Source organism: Mandrillus leucophaeus, unplaced genomic scaffold (genome assembly GCF_000951045.1).
Source record: "Mandrillus leucophaeus isolate KB7577 unplaced genomic scaffold, Mleu.le_1.0 Scaffold614, whole genome shotgun sequence".
Classification (NCBI taxonomy): Eukaryota; Metazoa; Chordata; class Mammalia; order Primates; family Cercopithecidae; genus Mandrillus; species Mandrillus leucophaeus.
Window position 1 is genome coordinate 1,880,965 of NW_012106631.1, and position 12,787 is coordinate 1,893,751.

Consider the following 12,787-nt stretch of genomic DNA (forward strand, 5'->3'; position numbering starts at 1 on the left):
GGCAAAAATAAAAAGCAAAAAATTTAAATCACTTTAGGTAGGTCACCAGTGCTGATGCAATTCCCTGCCACTATTTGACCTATTTCAATTACTTTCCAAATATATCAAAGCAAGGCTTACTTGCATCTCCTGAGGAGTTCTTTTATTTATGGTTTTGTCAAGATAGAACTAAAGACTTTTGTATGTCAAAGAGTCATTAACAACTCAATACTGATGATACCTTTTTAAAAGAAAATTGACATTTCAGTTAATTCTCATTGTATCAAAACTGCTTAAATTCTGGCAATGTTTAATTGCTCAGGACCAAATATTCCTTTGATTTTCCATTAGGGTATATATATTTATTCATGATGAAGTATGTTGTTACAACTCCCAGTTACATTATTTTACAGTAAGATGATTCCTTCTAAACCAAACTCTTATTTGTTGGCCTACTACATGCCAGTCAACAGGGATTCAAAGACGAATGTGTGGTCCAGGAAGATGCAGACATCGGGTACCACAGAGAAAGTGATTTTTTGTTTTGTTCTGCTTCTCCTGGTGGAGGTTGGAGGGAGAGAAGAAGGGAAGGTGAAAGTAAGAGAGATTGGATGGCATAAAAATCAATGTTTGGATTAACATGGCATTTGTCCCAGCAGGAAATGTAGACCTGAAGGGGATAAATTCAAGTGACATTATAGTGGGGAACCCGGACGAGCCATATATGACAAGTTTGATATTTTTTACAAGTCAAAAGGGATTCTGAAGGTTCTAGTTTAGATAACCAAGTGGAGGGTGACAGCTAAAGGGAGGAAACACAAAAGAGAAAAAAAAGGTAGGATAATCACATGTTCCATATTGGGTAAAAAGTTTTCTGTTTAGCTTGTGGAGCTGTCCAAAGGGGTAGCCAGAATTCAGTTCCAGAGCAGCAGTCCCTAACCTTTTTAGCACCAGGGACCAGTTTCATGGAAGACAATTTTTCCATGTACTGTGTGGAGGGGTGGTGGGGTGGTTTGGGGTGACTAAAGCACATTACATTTATTGGGCACTTTATTTCTATTATTACATTATAATATATAATGAAATCACACAACTCACCATAATGTAGAATCTGTGGAAGCCCTAAGCTTGCTTTCCTGCAACTTGATGGTCCCATCTGGGGGTGATGGGAGACAGTGACAGATCATCAGGCATTAGATTATCTCCTAAGGAGCTTGCAACCTAGATCCCTCGCGTTCACAGTTCACAACAGTGTTCACGCTCCTATGAGAATCTAATGCCACTGCTAATATGACAGGAGAAACAGCTCAGGCAGTAATGTGAATGATGGGGAGTGGCTGTAAATACAGATGAAGCTTAGTGTACTCACCCACCACTCATCTCCTGCTGGGCAGCCGGGTTCCTAACAGGCCATGGACTGATACCTGTCTGTGGCCTGGGGGGTTGGGGACCCTGATCTAGAGCACAGAATATAGGAGATCGTATATGTACTTAGTTGAAGCCACAGCGGTAAGTGCTTTCATACACATACACCACAGGTGGGAGAAGTCACTTAGAAATACCCACATTTAAAGGGTACCCACAAGAAAAGCCAGCAAACTAGACCAAAAAGTCAAAGAGGTAAATGTTAACAGCTTCCATTCTTCAAAAGCAATTTGTCACACACTATACTATGTGCTTTAGGAAGCAACGAACTACTCCTTGAGATTGGTATTATCACCATTTTGAAAATAAGAACAATGATACCTGGCTGGGTGCGGTGGCTCATGCTCATGCCTATAATCCCAGCACTTTGGGAGGCTGAGGCAGACGGACTGCCTGAGGTCAGGAGTTTGAGACCAGTCTGGCCAGCACGGTGAAACCTGTCTCTACTAAAACAGAAAATCAGCCAGGCATGGTGGTAGGCACCTGTAATCCCAGCTACTCAGGAAGCTGAGGCAGGAGAATCGCTCGAATCCAGGAGGCAGAGGTTGCAGTGAGCCAAGATCATGTCATTGCACTCCAGCCTGGACAACAGAGTGAGACTCCATCTCAAAACAAAACAAAACAAAACAAAACAAAAAAAACAAAAAGAACAATACCTTAAGATGTTAAATAATTTGCCCAAAATCATCCAGCTAGTAAGTGGAAAGACCAGAACTCAAATTCTGCTTTACTGAATCCAGAGTCCATCCTCTTAACCAGTATGTTACTATCTTAATAGGAATCGCGACAAAACAAGGAATGCCCTCTTAAAGACAAGTTAGGAAGGAGTTAAATATGCCTACCGTTTCTTTCTAAGTCCTTACCAAACCACAGTGCGTGCATGTGTCAAGGGCCTCCCTACACCAATTCCACCACCCCACCCCTAAAACACATTTATGTTTTTAGGAGCTGAGACTCTTGCTCTATTTCTGGGTTACTTTCAATAATACCATTAATGAGATGTATTTGAATAGTTCTACTAAAAAGTACAATCTTTTTTTTAGCTAAAATTAACTCAATAACTTTTAAAAAGTGTCGGTAAGTTCAGGTCCTGACATAAGTCTAAGGCAATGTTTGAATACAAGTGAAAGCTGGCTATGTTAGAGTGTATCAAATAGTTCCATTCACTAATGGGACATTTATTGAGTGCCTCTTAAGTATCAGGCGCTAGGGATAAAACAGAGTTTTAAAAGGCTCTATTGCTACGCCTCTGAACCAATTTTACTGCTGATTATTACACTTAGAGTTACTTTGTCTTTCCTAGAGTGACTTTATAAGCCACTTAAATAAAAAATATGTTGTACTTAACATCTTATAATTCTATGTTTTTTGGGAGAGGGGATAAATAATATCTATAACATAAAAGATTCCTCTAACTTAGGAAAACATAATTTTCAAATTATTTCAACAACAGCCTGTGTCCTAGTCTAGAATCCCTATATCACTCTTGTGACACTCTACTCCCCAGCAATGTCCCTATTCTTAAAGACTTCAAGATCTAATTCAACATATATAGGATAGTAATTTTTATCATTTCCTCATTGATTTGGAAATCAAATCCAAAATTTCACATTAAAATGTGTAATAGGCTAATTCCATGATAACACTATTGTTCCAGATAATATTTTTACTGTTTTAAAAAACACAAACTACCCTTTTAGGTATAATGCAATATAGGAAAGAGGCAAAAAAAAAGTTTAAAAAATATTGGAAAAAAATTAGAAAAGTGTTAACATACACCTGAACATTTGCTTACATTGCCTTTTAGGTTTCCTGGGCAAAATAATTTTTATGTGTTAATAAAATAAGAAAGGACTTTCTACTATTTTGTTCATCCAGAAAAATAAGAGATTCCCCTCCACATACTCTTAAGAAACCTACGAGAAACAAATTCTATTTGAGAGTTACACTTTCAAAATAATGAAAGCATTTATATTATAGATAAATTAGATAATCTTTCAGCTCAAAAATACTTTGCTTAATCTGAAATTAAATGAGGAACTCTATTAATACACATAACCTGGCACACATTAGATAATAAGTGGTTGCTATAATTATAAAATTGGTATGGTTTTTATTCATTTTGAAATTCATTTAATCAGCTTGCTCTGAAGCATATGGGGCATTTAGTTCAACATCATGACCCAAGGAAAAAACCTCATTCCTTGGTCCCAGATTTTCCCTAAATACAGAATTAGAAATACAAAACTTGTTACAACTGGTCACAAAGGGCCCTTACCAAGAAAGTAAAAATGACTCAACAGAGTCCAACATCATCACTGTAGAAGCCATGTCTGTACCAATCCTGCTACCTGTCAGCAGTGCCTTCCTTTGTTGCATATCAAATAACTATGTGCTCAAGGACTCTAAAGGGATTAAAAAGTATGGAGATTAGGGCAGTTACTAAAAAAAAATAAATAAAAAATGAAAAATAAAAATAAAAAATCAACGATTTTTTTGGCTGCAAGATAAGAGCAGAATCTTGCAAGAATTCATTTTAGAAACTTCAAAATATATATATATATATATATATTGAGGCTGGGCGCGCTGGCTCAAGCCTGTAATCCCAGCACTTTGGAAGGCCAATCCAGGAGGATCACTTGAGCCCAGAAGTTTGAGACCAGCCTGGGCAACACAGCAAGACCCCATGTTTACAAAATATACAAAAAGTTAGCCAGGTGCAGTGGTTGTGCCCCTGTAGTTCCAACTACCTGGGAGGCTGAGACAGAAGGATTGCTTGAGACCAGGAGGTGGAAGGTTGTAGTGAGCTGAGATCGCTCCACTGCACTTCAGCTTGGGTGACAAAGCAGGACTGTGTCTCAAAAAAAAAAAAAAAATGTATTTTCACCAGAAATCTGTTTTTATGAGTACCTTTTCTGAAATTGGGGACATGCGTTACTTGTAAGACTTGAATCAGAGTAGAAATAGTACTAACCTAGGTCCCTGAGAAAAAGTAAGCATGTTCTGTTTCACCTATTTATGTAATAATCCAAAGCACAAGAAGAAGAAAGAAAAGATTGCGGTATCAATACCACTTCTACAGTGCACTTAGTAGCCAGAAATCCGCAACCTCCTATCAATCCTAGACACTACTATCTTTTCCAGTCTTTAAGCTCCATCAACTAATTCAATAAGTTAAAAAATAATAATAAAACTGAAATCTCACTTCTCATGTCTTGATTCGAGCTGGCTAGGAACTTCTCACCAAAATTTTAGCAGACCCAGATCAAAACTGAGATCACAAGACTTTATATATACCCAATACATAGTACCTCAGCAGGTAAAAAAACAACAGAGTAGCATTACAAAGAGTAATTGTAAAGGCAATATGAAAAAACCCAGGCTTTGCAAACAAAACAAAGTAAATACTACAAGTAAGTCATAACATTCAACAACATTGTACAATCAACTTTATAGGTTAAGCACAGAATTACCACACCACCCAGCAATTCTTTCATAGGTTTATAAAGCCAAGAGAAATGAAAACATATCCATACAAAAACTTTCACATGTTTATAGCAACATTATTCATAATAGGCAAAAAAGTAGAACCAATCCAAACATCCATCAACTCATGAATGAATTAATAAAATGTGGTATATCCACACAATGGAATATTATTTGGCATTAAAAAGAAACGAAGATTGGGCATAGCAGCTCACAGTTGTAATCTCAGTGCTTTGGGAGGTCAAAGTGGGAGGACTTCTTGAGCCCAGGAGTCTGAGACCCACCTGGGCAACATAGCCAGACCACATCTGGATAAAAAATTTTTTAAATGTTTAAAAAACAGCTGAGCATGGTGGTATGCACCTGTGGCCCTAGTTACTCAGGAGGCTAAGGGGAGAAGATCATTTTGGTCTAGGAGTTCAGTGTTACAGTGAGCTATGATGGCCACCACTGCATTCTACCCTGGATGACAGAGTGAAATCCTGTCTCTTAAAACAAAAACAAAGTACTGATACATGCTACAACTTGGATAAACCTTGAAAATATTATGTTAAATGACAAAAACCAGTCACAGAAGACCACATATTATATTATTCCTGATGAAATCTTCAGAATAGGCACAGAGACAGAAAGAAAGTACATCAGTGGTTGCCTTAGGGCAGGGGTGTTGGCAGGAAATCAGGAGTGACTGCTAAAGGACACGAAGTTTCCTTGGGTGGTGATGAAAATGTTCTAAAATTAACTGTGGTATTGGATGCACAACTCTGTGAATGTACTAAAAAACACTGAATTGTACACTTTGAATGGGTGAATTATATGGTATATGAATATCTCAATAAAACTATTATTAAAAATATCGATTTTGTGCAACAGTTAGAAAGAGAAGAAAAGCTATTAAAGAAAAAAAAAAAAAAAGCATGATAATAAACAGTTTGCCCAGTATATCAAGAACTGCAGACTCTTAACTGGTCTTTTACCAGACAATTTTACTGTTGTTTCACCAGATATTTCTAATTTTCTAAGGAAAGACCTACTATTAAGAAACAATGCACATTCTCACATATAAGTTTACACACAAACACATATGTAAACTAAGCTTCAAAGATTCTCTGAAGAGCTCATGTCAGAAATTTTACGAGCTGTAAGAAAAAGAAGTGTATATAAAATAAATATGAGACAGATTTTCATAATAAAATCTCTTTTAGAGTACATAATCTCTCAGATGAGTTAGCCAATTAATGTCAGTAACTAAAAAAAAGTTCTCCACACAAATAATAGTGTTAAGAAATGCAAGTTTTGAATCACCTATTTTGTTATCAGGAACTAATTATAATGTTTTAATATATTGATATAATTATAAAACAATCTTTCTGGCTGGGCACAGCAGCTCATGCCTGTATTCCAGCACTTTAAGAGGTCGAAGCAGGAGGATCCCTTGAGCCCAGAAGTTCAAGACCAGCCTGGACAACATAGTGAGATCTCATCTCTACAAAAACAATCTTTTATGAAACCTCTACTAACCTGTACTCCCCAAAAACAGACTTGATTTTTTTTTAAATGCCTTAAAAAGCACTTTATCTGACTTCTTTTTATTGGTTCTTACTACCATTTTCTTTCTACATGAAAGAGTTTTTAAGTAAAAGTAGTGTCAAAGGCTAAATACAAATCTTCAATGAACATACATGATTTGAGAAAACAAAAAGGTGACAATGTATCTTTTTATTTTTAAACTAGTCAAGTGCAGTAGTGAGAAGGGGGCAAAGAGTAGAACAAGGAGCTGGATCTGTAACTGATGGGGAACAATCAATTGAGATAACTCACTATTTTTGGACCAGCTGACAATATATCTTTTCAACAGAGCTTCTCAAAATCGAAGATCATATGTGAGAGGAAATTTCTAAACTAAATTTGTACGTAAAGCAAAAGAGGCAGCAAAGATAGTAACAAGAAAATATCAGAAAAAAAAAATAAAAAGAGAAGACAGGCAGAAAGATTCTGAGTCAAAATTTATATGAAAATACCACACTGAGGCAAAAAATAACTAATTTCCCAAAAGTAGTTATTCATAGAAATTATTATAAAGATATGTAAACATATCAGAAAGACTCTGAATATGACCATTCTTCAGTATACTAAGAAAAACTTTCCCACATGAAAAGTAATATGAGGATAATAAAGACCCTAACACAATCATTTTCTTATACTATTTAATCTTTAGAAATCATTGTCAATTACAAAAATACCAGAAAAACAAATACATTTTAAAACTAAACACAGCTAATTACTTAAAACAACAGAAGCTCTATGAAGACATTTACTAACTTCAACAGGAAGTTTATGACTATAAGAAACAAAAACATCCCAAGTAGTCACACAAGAATTTGGAATATATACATATCTATTACCTTACTCTTGTTGCAATTTGAAAGGGAATAAATATATAGGAATCTAAGATCTTATCTTTTCTGTAATAAAGTGGCAATGTCGATAAGAGTTATTTTTCCTGGTCTCAGACACAAGAATATTGTCTCAAAAAAAACTCTTAAGATATATAATCTGTATATCAAAATGTTAACAATTAGGTAAATAAGAGCTACTATAAGCACTGTGTTGACCACTGTTTATCTAAAAGATGGTTAAAATCAAGTAATAGAAAAATTTAGATAACTTACATTGTTGTTGCGGGTTTCTACAGCAGGGAATTTTCTGACTATGAATTTCACAGCAGATTCCAGGTTTTTGTCGATAAGGTAGGATGGTTTTGCCTTGGGGTCCCCACATGCCTATAAAACAACAGTAATAAAAAAAGTGAAATGCACCCTTCTTCTAAAATCAAAAATAGCAAATCTGCAATTAGAAATTAAAGAGATATTTATTGTTTTTGGTGAGCAGGTGATAAAATGAATAGGCAAAGTGCAGGGATTGTCACAGCTGAAATATGCAATGGGAGACAGTACAGAGATGTTCTTCTACTGAAAAAAAATGCATGGAAAGTTTCAAAGCAGTTAGCGCAGAACAGCAGTGAAGGAAAAAGCTCAAACCTAAAAAAAAGAAAAAGAAAAAAAAATTCTTGGTTTGAGGTAGGATTGTATTCATTTGAAGCTAATAAAATATTACAAAATTAAATATTCAGTAGAGTACTACACATGTTTCTTTCTAAGTGTTATAAAATAAAAGCTTATGTTTAAATGTCTTTTCCAAAATGTTTTCCTCATTCACTTGAAACATTTTAATACAAGAGCCCTAGTTCAAAAGAACTGGAAGCTGCTAAACTTGTCTTTATAGTGCTAAGGTGTGTTGCCTGATCCTCTGAGTATCTGAATTACAACACTGTTTTCCATCATACCAGCAGCACTCCAAACAATGAATCTACATCTGTTCTATATATCATAAGCACAGAACAAATGGATATGTTTACATTTTGACCATATCAGCAGTACAGCATTCTCTGCAGTAAACCGTAAGGCACTATACAAATATAAGGTATTATTATTAGAAAGAACTTTCTACCTGAACTACTACAATACAGAATATAATCTTGAATACTGTTCTTGTTTCATTATGTGACATTTAATTAACTGCTTCCTAGTGAGATGTTATTCCTTAGGGAATTACTAAAATTACAACATTTCTATTTAACTTCTTTTTATTGCGTTTTAAAAAGGATGTGTCCTTTGAAAAGTTATATCTGTCTGCCATGTGTGAGGAAATATACTACTGCAATTTTATATTTTTCCATTGTTTACTATGGCTATGTTGTGGATTGCAGAAAGAGAAGTTATGAAACATGAAACTGATCTGAAAGCGGGCAAGCGGGCAGAGGGAAGGTGAAAAGCTTTGCAAACCTTCCAAACTTGTCCTTGCTGGGGAAGCATTGTAATAAAAAGAGAGAAAATTACGTGTAAACAATGATTGTCAAACTATGATACACGTTTCAGAAGAAAACTTATGCACTGCAGACTATGAAAAACAGAACAAGATTAGAATTATATGGTGCTACAATTTTAAAGGTATTCTAAGTAGCGAGTTTTAGTATAAAATAAATTTATAGAGTTTATACTATTCATATAAATACTACTGTGTACGTGTACAATCAGGTCAGTTTCTTGGTGCTCTTTCTAAACCAACTTAAAATAATACTAGAAAGAAGGAAAATAAAGACTACATGCAGCTATAAAAACAGGAGCAAAACCATCAGTGAAATTTTACATACCTTAAAAAGAAACGGTAGCCGAGAATAAAAATAAATCGTTATTGGATGACTTTCGTATTTCAGCTCAAATTGAAACTATTTTTCAAACATCACCTAACTTCCTACCACGCCAAAGTATAAAAATCAATGTTAACATTCCTACATTTTCCAAATGGAAATAGGAATGCAGTAAGAAAGCTCTTAATTCTCAAATATAATGAAATAAAACAAAATCTTAAGAAATGTAGAACTTCATAATCTTTAACCAGATTGACATTACTACTATGTATATTCCATTTCAACATCATAAATATTAAAATATATCCAACTTTCCCTGAGTAGACTATCATTTCTTTAAAATATTCTTAAAATCTTCCAATTTATATTCTTCCCCCCAAATATTATATAATAGCTAAGAATAATAACCATATAACTAAAAGTTTGCCCAAACACAAATAGCTATAGATTAGCATTGCCTTACATCAATCGCATAATAAAAATCAAGTATCATAAACATGCTTGAGGTAGTGCAAAATCCTAAAGTGATTCCAAATTATGTACAGTTTTTTCATAAGTATTATCTTTCATATTCTAACTATGGAAAAATTTAGCTATCCATTCCTCTATTAGGGACTACCACATACAATGAAAATGACAGATCACCATATCCATTTCCCACAATCACAAATTTTACTGTTTAAGAATGTAAACATATAAACAACTTCTTTGGTTGATAACCAAACAAGCGTGTGTGTGCGTGTGTGTGTATACACACATATACATATATAAATGAGCAGCTCTTCCTTCTTACACTGAAAACAAAAAGAACAGAATTTTATTTTGTCCAAGTCCAGTGGCTCACACCTATAATTACAGCACTAGGGGCTAAGGGGCTTAAGCCAGAAGTTGGAGACTAGTCTGGGCAACATAGCATGACCCTGTCTCTACAAAAAAAATGTTTTAAATGAGGTTGTAGAGAAGTAAGCTCAGGGCTTTAAGAGAAAAAAAAAAATTATAAGGGCGTGGTGGTGCACAACTATACTCCTAGCTACTTGGGAAGCTGAGGGAGGAAGATCACTTGAGCTCAGGAGTTCAAGGCTACAGAGCTATAATCACACCACTGTACCGCAGCCTGGGCCACAGAGTGAAGCTCTGTCTCTTAAAACTAAAAAAATAATAAAAAAAAAATAAAGGACCATATAATCTGCTTTCCCTAGAATTGATTTACCTTTTACCTTTTCCACACTGCTCAGTAGACATTATCTAACATACTTAATTGGGAGGCAGTATGCCTCAAAGGTTAAAAACAAATATTCTGGAATAAAACTGGCTGAGTTTCAATTTTCATGACTTACTAGCCATGGGACCTAGAATATATTACAAAATATCTCCTAATCTATGTTTCTTCGCCTGTAAAATGGGGAAATTAGTACTTACCTCACAGGGTTATTACAAGGACTAGGAGATAAAGAATCCATGTAAAGCATTTAGCAAAATGATAAGCACATAAGTGCTCTAAAAATGCTAGCTGCTTTTTAATAATAGCTATAATGATGATAATAATTATCCAAGTCTAATATGAATAGTAATCATAGTAGTAACAGTCTTTATATCATAATATATATAGAACTAGCAAGTTAGTGTTAACTTTCTCATGCAACTATTAAACACAATTCTCTCTCTCAATCAAATATTTCCTTTATTCAATTCAAGCCTAAACATCTAAATATAGCCTAAACACAGTCTAAAGTCTACATTTGTTGTAACTGTACAGAGTTTAACCTAATTGTTAAGAACCTGAGTTTCAAGACAGGCTGTCCATGTTCAAAATCTTGGCTCCATCACTTAACAGCTCTGTACCCATGAGCACGTGATTCTCCCTATCTGTGCCTCAGTTTCTTCATCTGTTAAACGCATAATAATTACAACCTATGCTAAAAAGTTTTTATGTTCACTACATGAAAGTGTATCTGCAGACTTTATAAGAGTATTTGGCATACCAAGAGCACCCAAAAAATGCCAATAAAAAATAAGAGGTTAATAGATACAGAAGTACTGGGCCCCATCTTATCTTTTTCTAAAATCCACTTACTTGATGTATTTGCTTAATAACAAGAGAGACACTTGTATGGGGAATACTTAGGCAAAAAAGAAGTATATGAAAAAAATAAACTGACATGACTAAAAGTTATCAGCTAGATGAAATATATCCTGGCAAAGAACCATAACAAATAATTCAGGTAAGAAGGCTGATTGGGCATGGTGGCTCACAACTGTAATCCTGGCACTTTGGGAGGCTCAGGTGGGAGGATCACTTGAGGACAGAAACTAGAGACAAGCCTGGGCAACACAGCAAGATCCTATCTCTACAAAAAAATTTTTTTTTAAATTTTAAGGTTTCCTACTATATTAAAACAGTATAGCAAAATTCCAACTAACCAGAAGTTACAGTTTATAAAAATTCATCTTATTCCCCACCCAAACTCAAAAAACTTTCATTTTGAGGACAAAAAAATCACAACTTGCAGTTTCAGAAAACAGCCTGCTATTGGTATACTTGAAACCATGTATCTCCCTATTACATCTACAACATTACACAAAATTAATCCTTAACTCAAAGTCATCTCCTTTTGAACTACCAAATTTTTAAAAACTAAATACGCTATTATATTTAGTTATCAAAACATTTTAGACTAATATATTTCAGAAAGGCTTACCACAAAGACTTAATCAAAAGATTTAACATATTACCAATTCAATTAAACATCTGAGCATTTCTATTCCCCCATACTCCCAAAAATAGAAAAAAAGGAAAGGTGAATACAATGTAAAATGATGTCTGAATCCCTGAATTTTATAGCCCTACCATAAAAAACTTTTTCAGAGAATTGATTAAAAGAGGTATTTCACTACACAGAAAGAAAACTATGTATAAAGTACAGAATTGAAAAATGAAAACTTCCCCAAGTACCCTGTTTTACTTTATCTTGAGTCAGCATATTTTCATAAAACATAAAATACTATAATTTCAAATTTCAGAAGATCTAAAGTAAATTTAAGTATTTATATAGTTAAATTTCCAGTTCTCAGAATTGGAACTTTATTCTCCATGAATATTCTAATTATAATCTTTTAAAAGTTAGGACTATTTAATGTGGCAGATAAAATTATAGTAATGTTAAAGGATACACTTAAACATAATAATTAAGAGTCTTGTCTCTTGGGTCCAGTGAATAATAGCCTATATGACCTTAGGCAAGTTGCCTAACCTCTCAGCCTCAGTTAACTAACCTATAAATTGAGGATATTATTACTACCTACTGCATAGGGTATACTGTTAAGATATTTAAAAGATAAGATACACATAAACTGTTTATTTTGGTACCTGGCACACATGTAGTTAATAAATAAGTTCTAAATAATTTTTTAAATAAAACTTCTTTATATACATGTATATACATAGTGAGTTCTCAATTACGGAAACAAGATTTTCCATAAAAACAACTCTAGGCTGGGCTCAGTGGCTCACGCCTGTAATCCCAGCACTTTGGGAGGCCAAGGCGGGCAGATCACGAGGTCAGGAGTTCGAGACCAGCCTAGCCAACATGGTGAAACCCTATCTATTAAAAACACACACCAAAAAAAGGCCAGGTATGGTCTGGCGCCTGCAATCCCAGCTACTCAGGAGGTGAGGGCAGAATCGCT

General features: G+C 34.6%; 1 protein-coding gene across 1 annotated transcript in view; it reads right to left on the reverse strand.

The window, feature by feature from the left end:
* Positions 1 to 8,749, reverse strand: part of NCKAP1 (NCK-associated protein 1) — a 100,757-nt gene extending 92,008 nt beyond the window's left edge. Inside the window, exons 1-2 of the mRNA XM_012000062.1 lie at positions 8,736 to 8,749; positions 7,563 to 7,673 (exon numbers count right to left, since the gene is read on the reverse strand). The gene's annotated coding sequence lies outside the window, so the exon portion shown is untranslated. The remainder of the gene's footprint in view (positions 1 to 7,562; positions 7,674 to 8,735) is intronic.
* Positions 8,750 to 12,787: the final 4,038 nt, after the last annotated feature.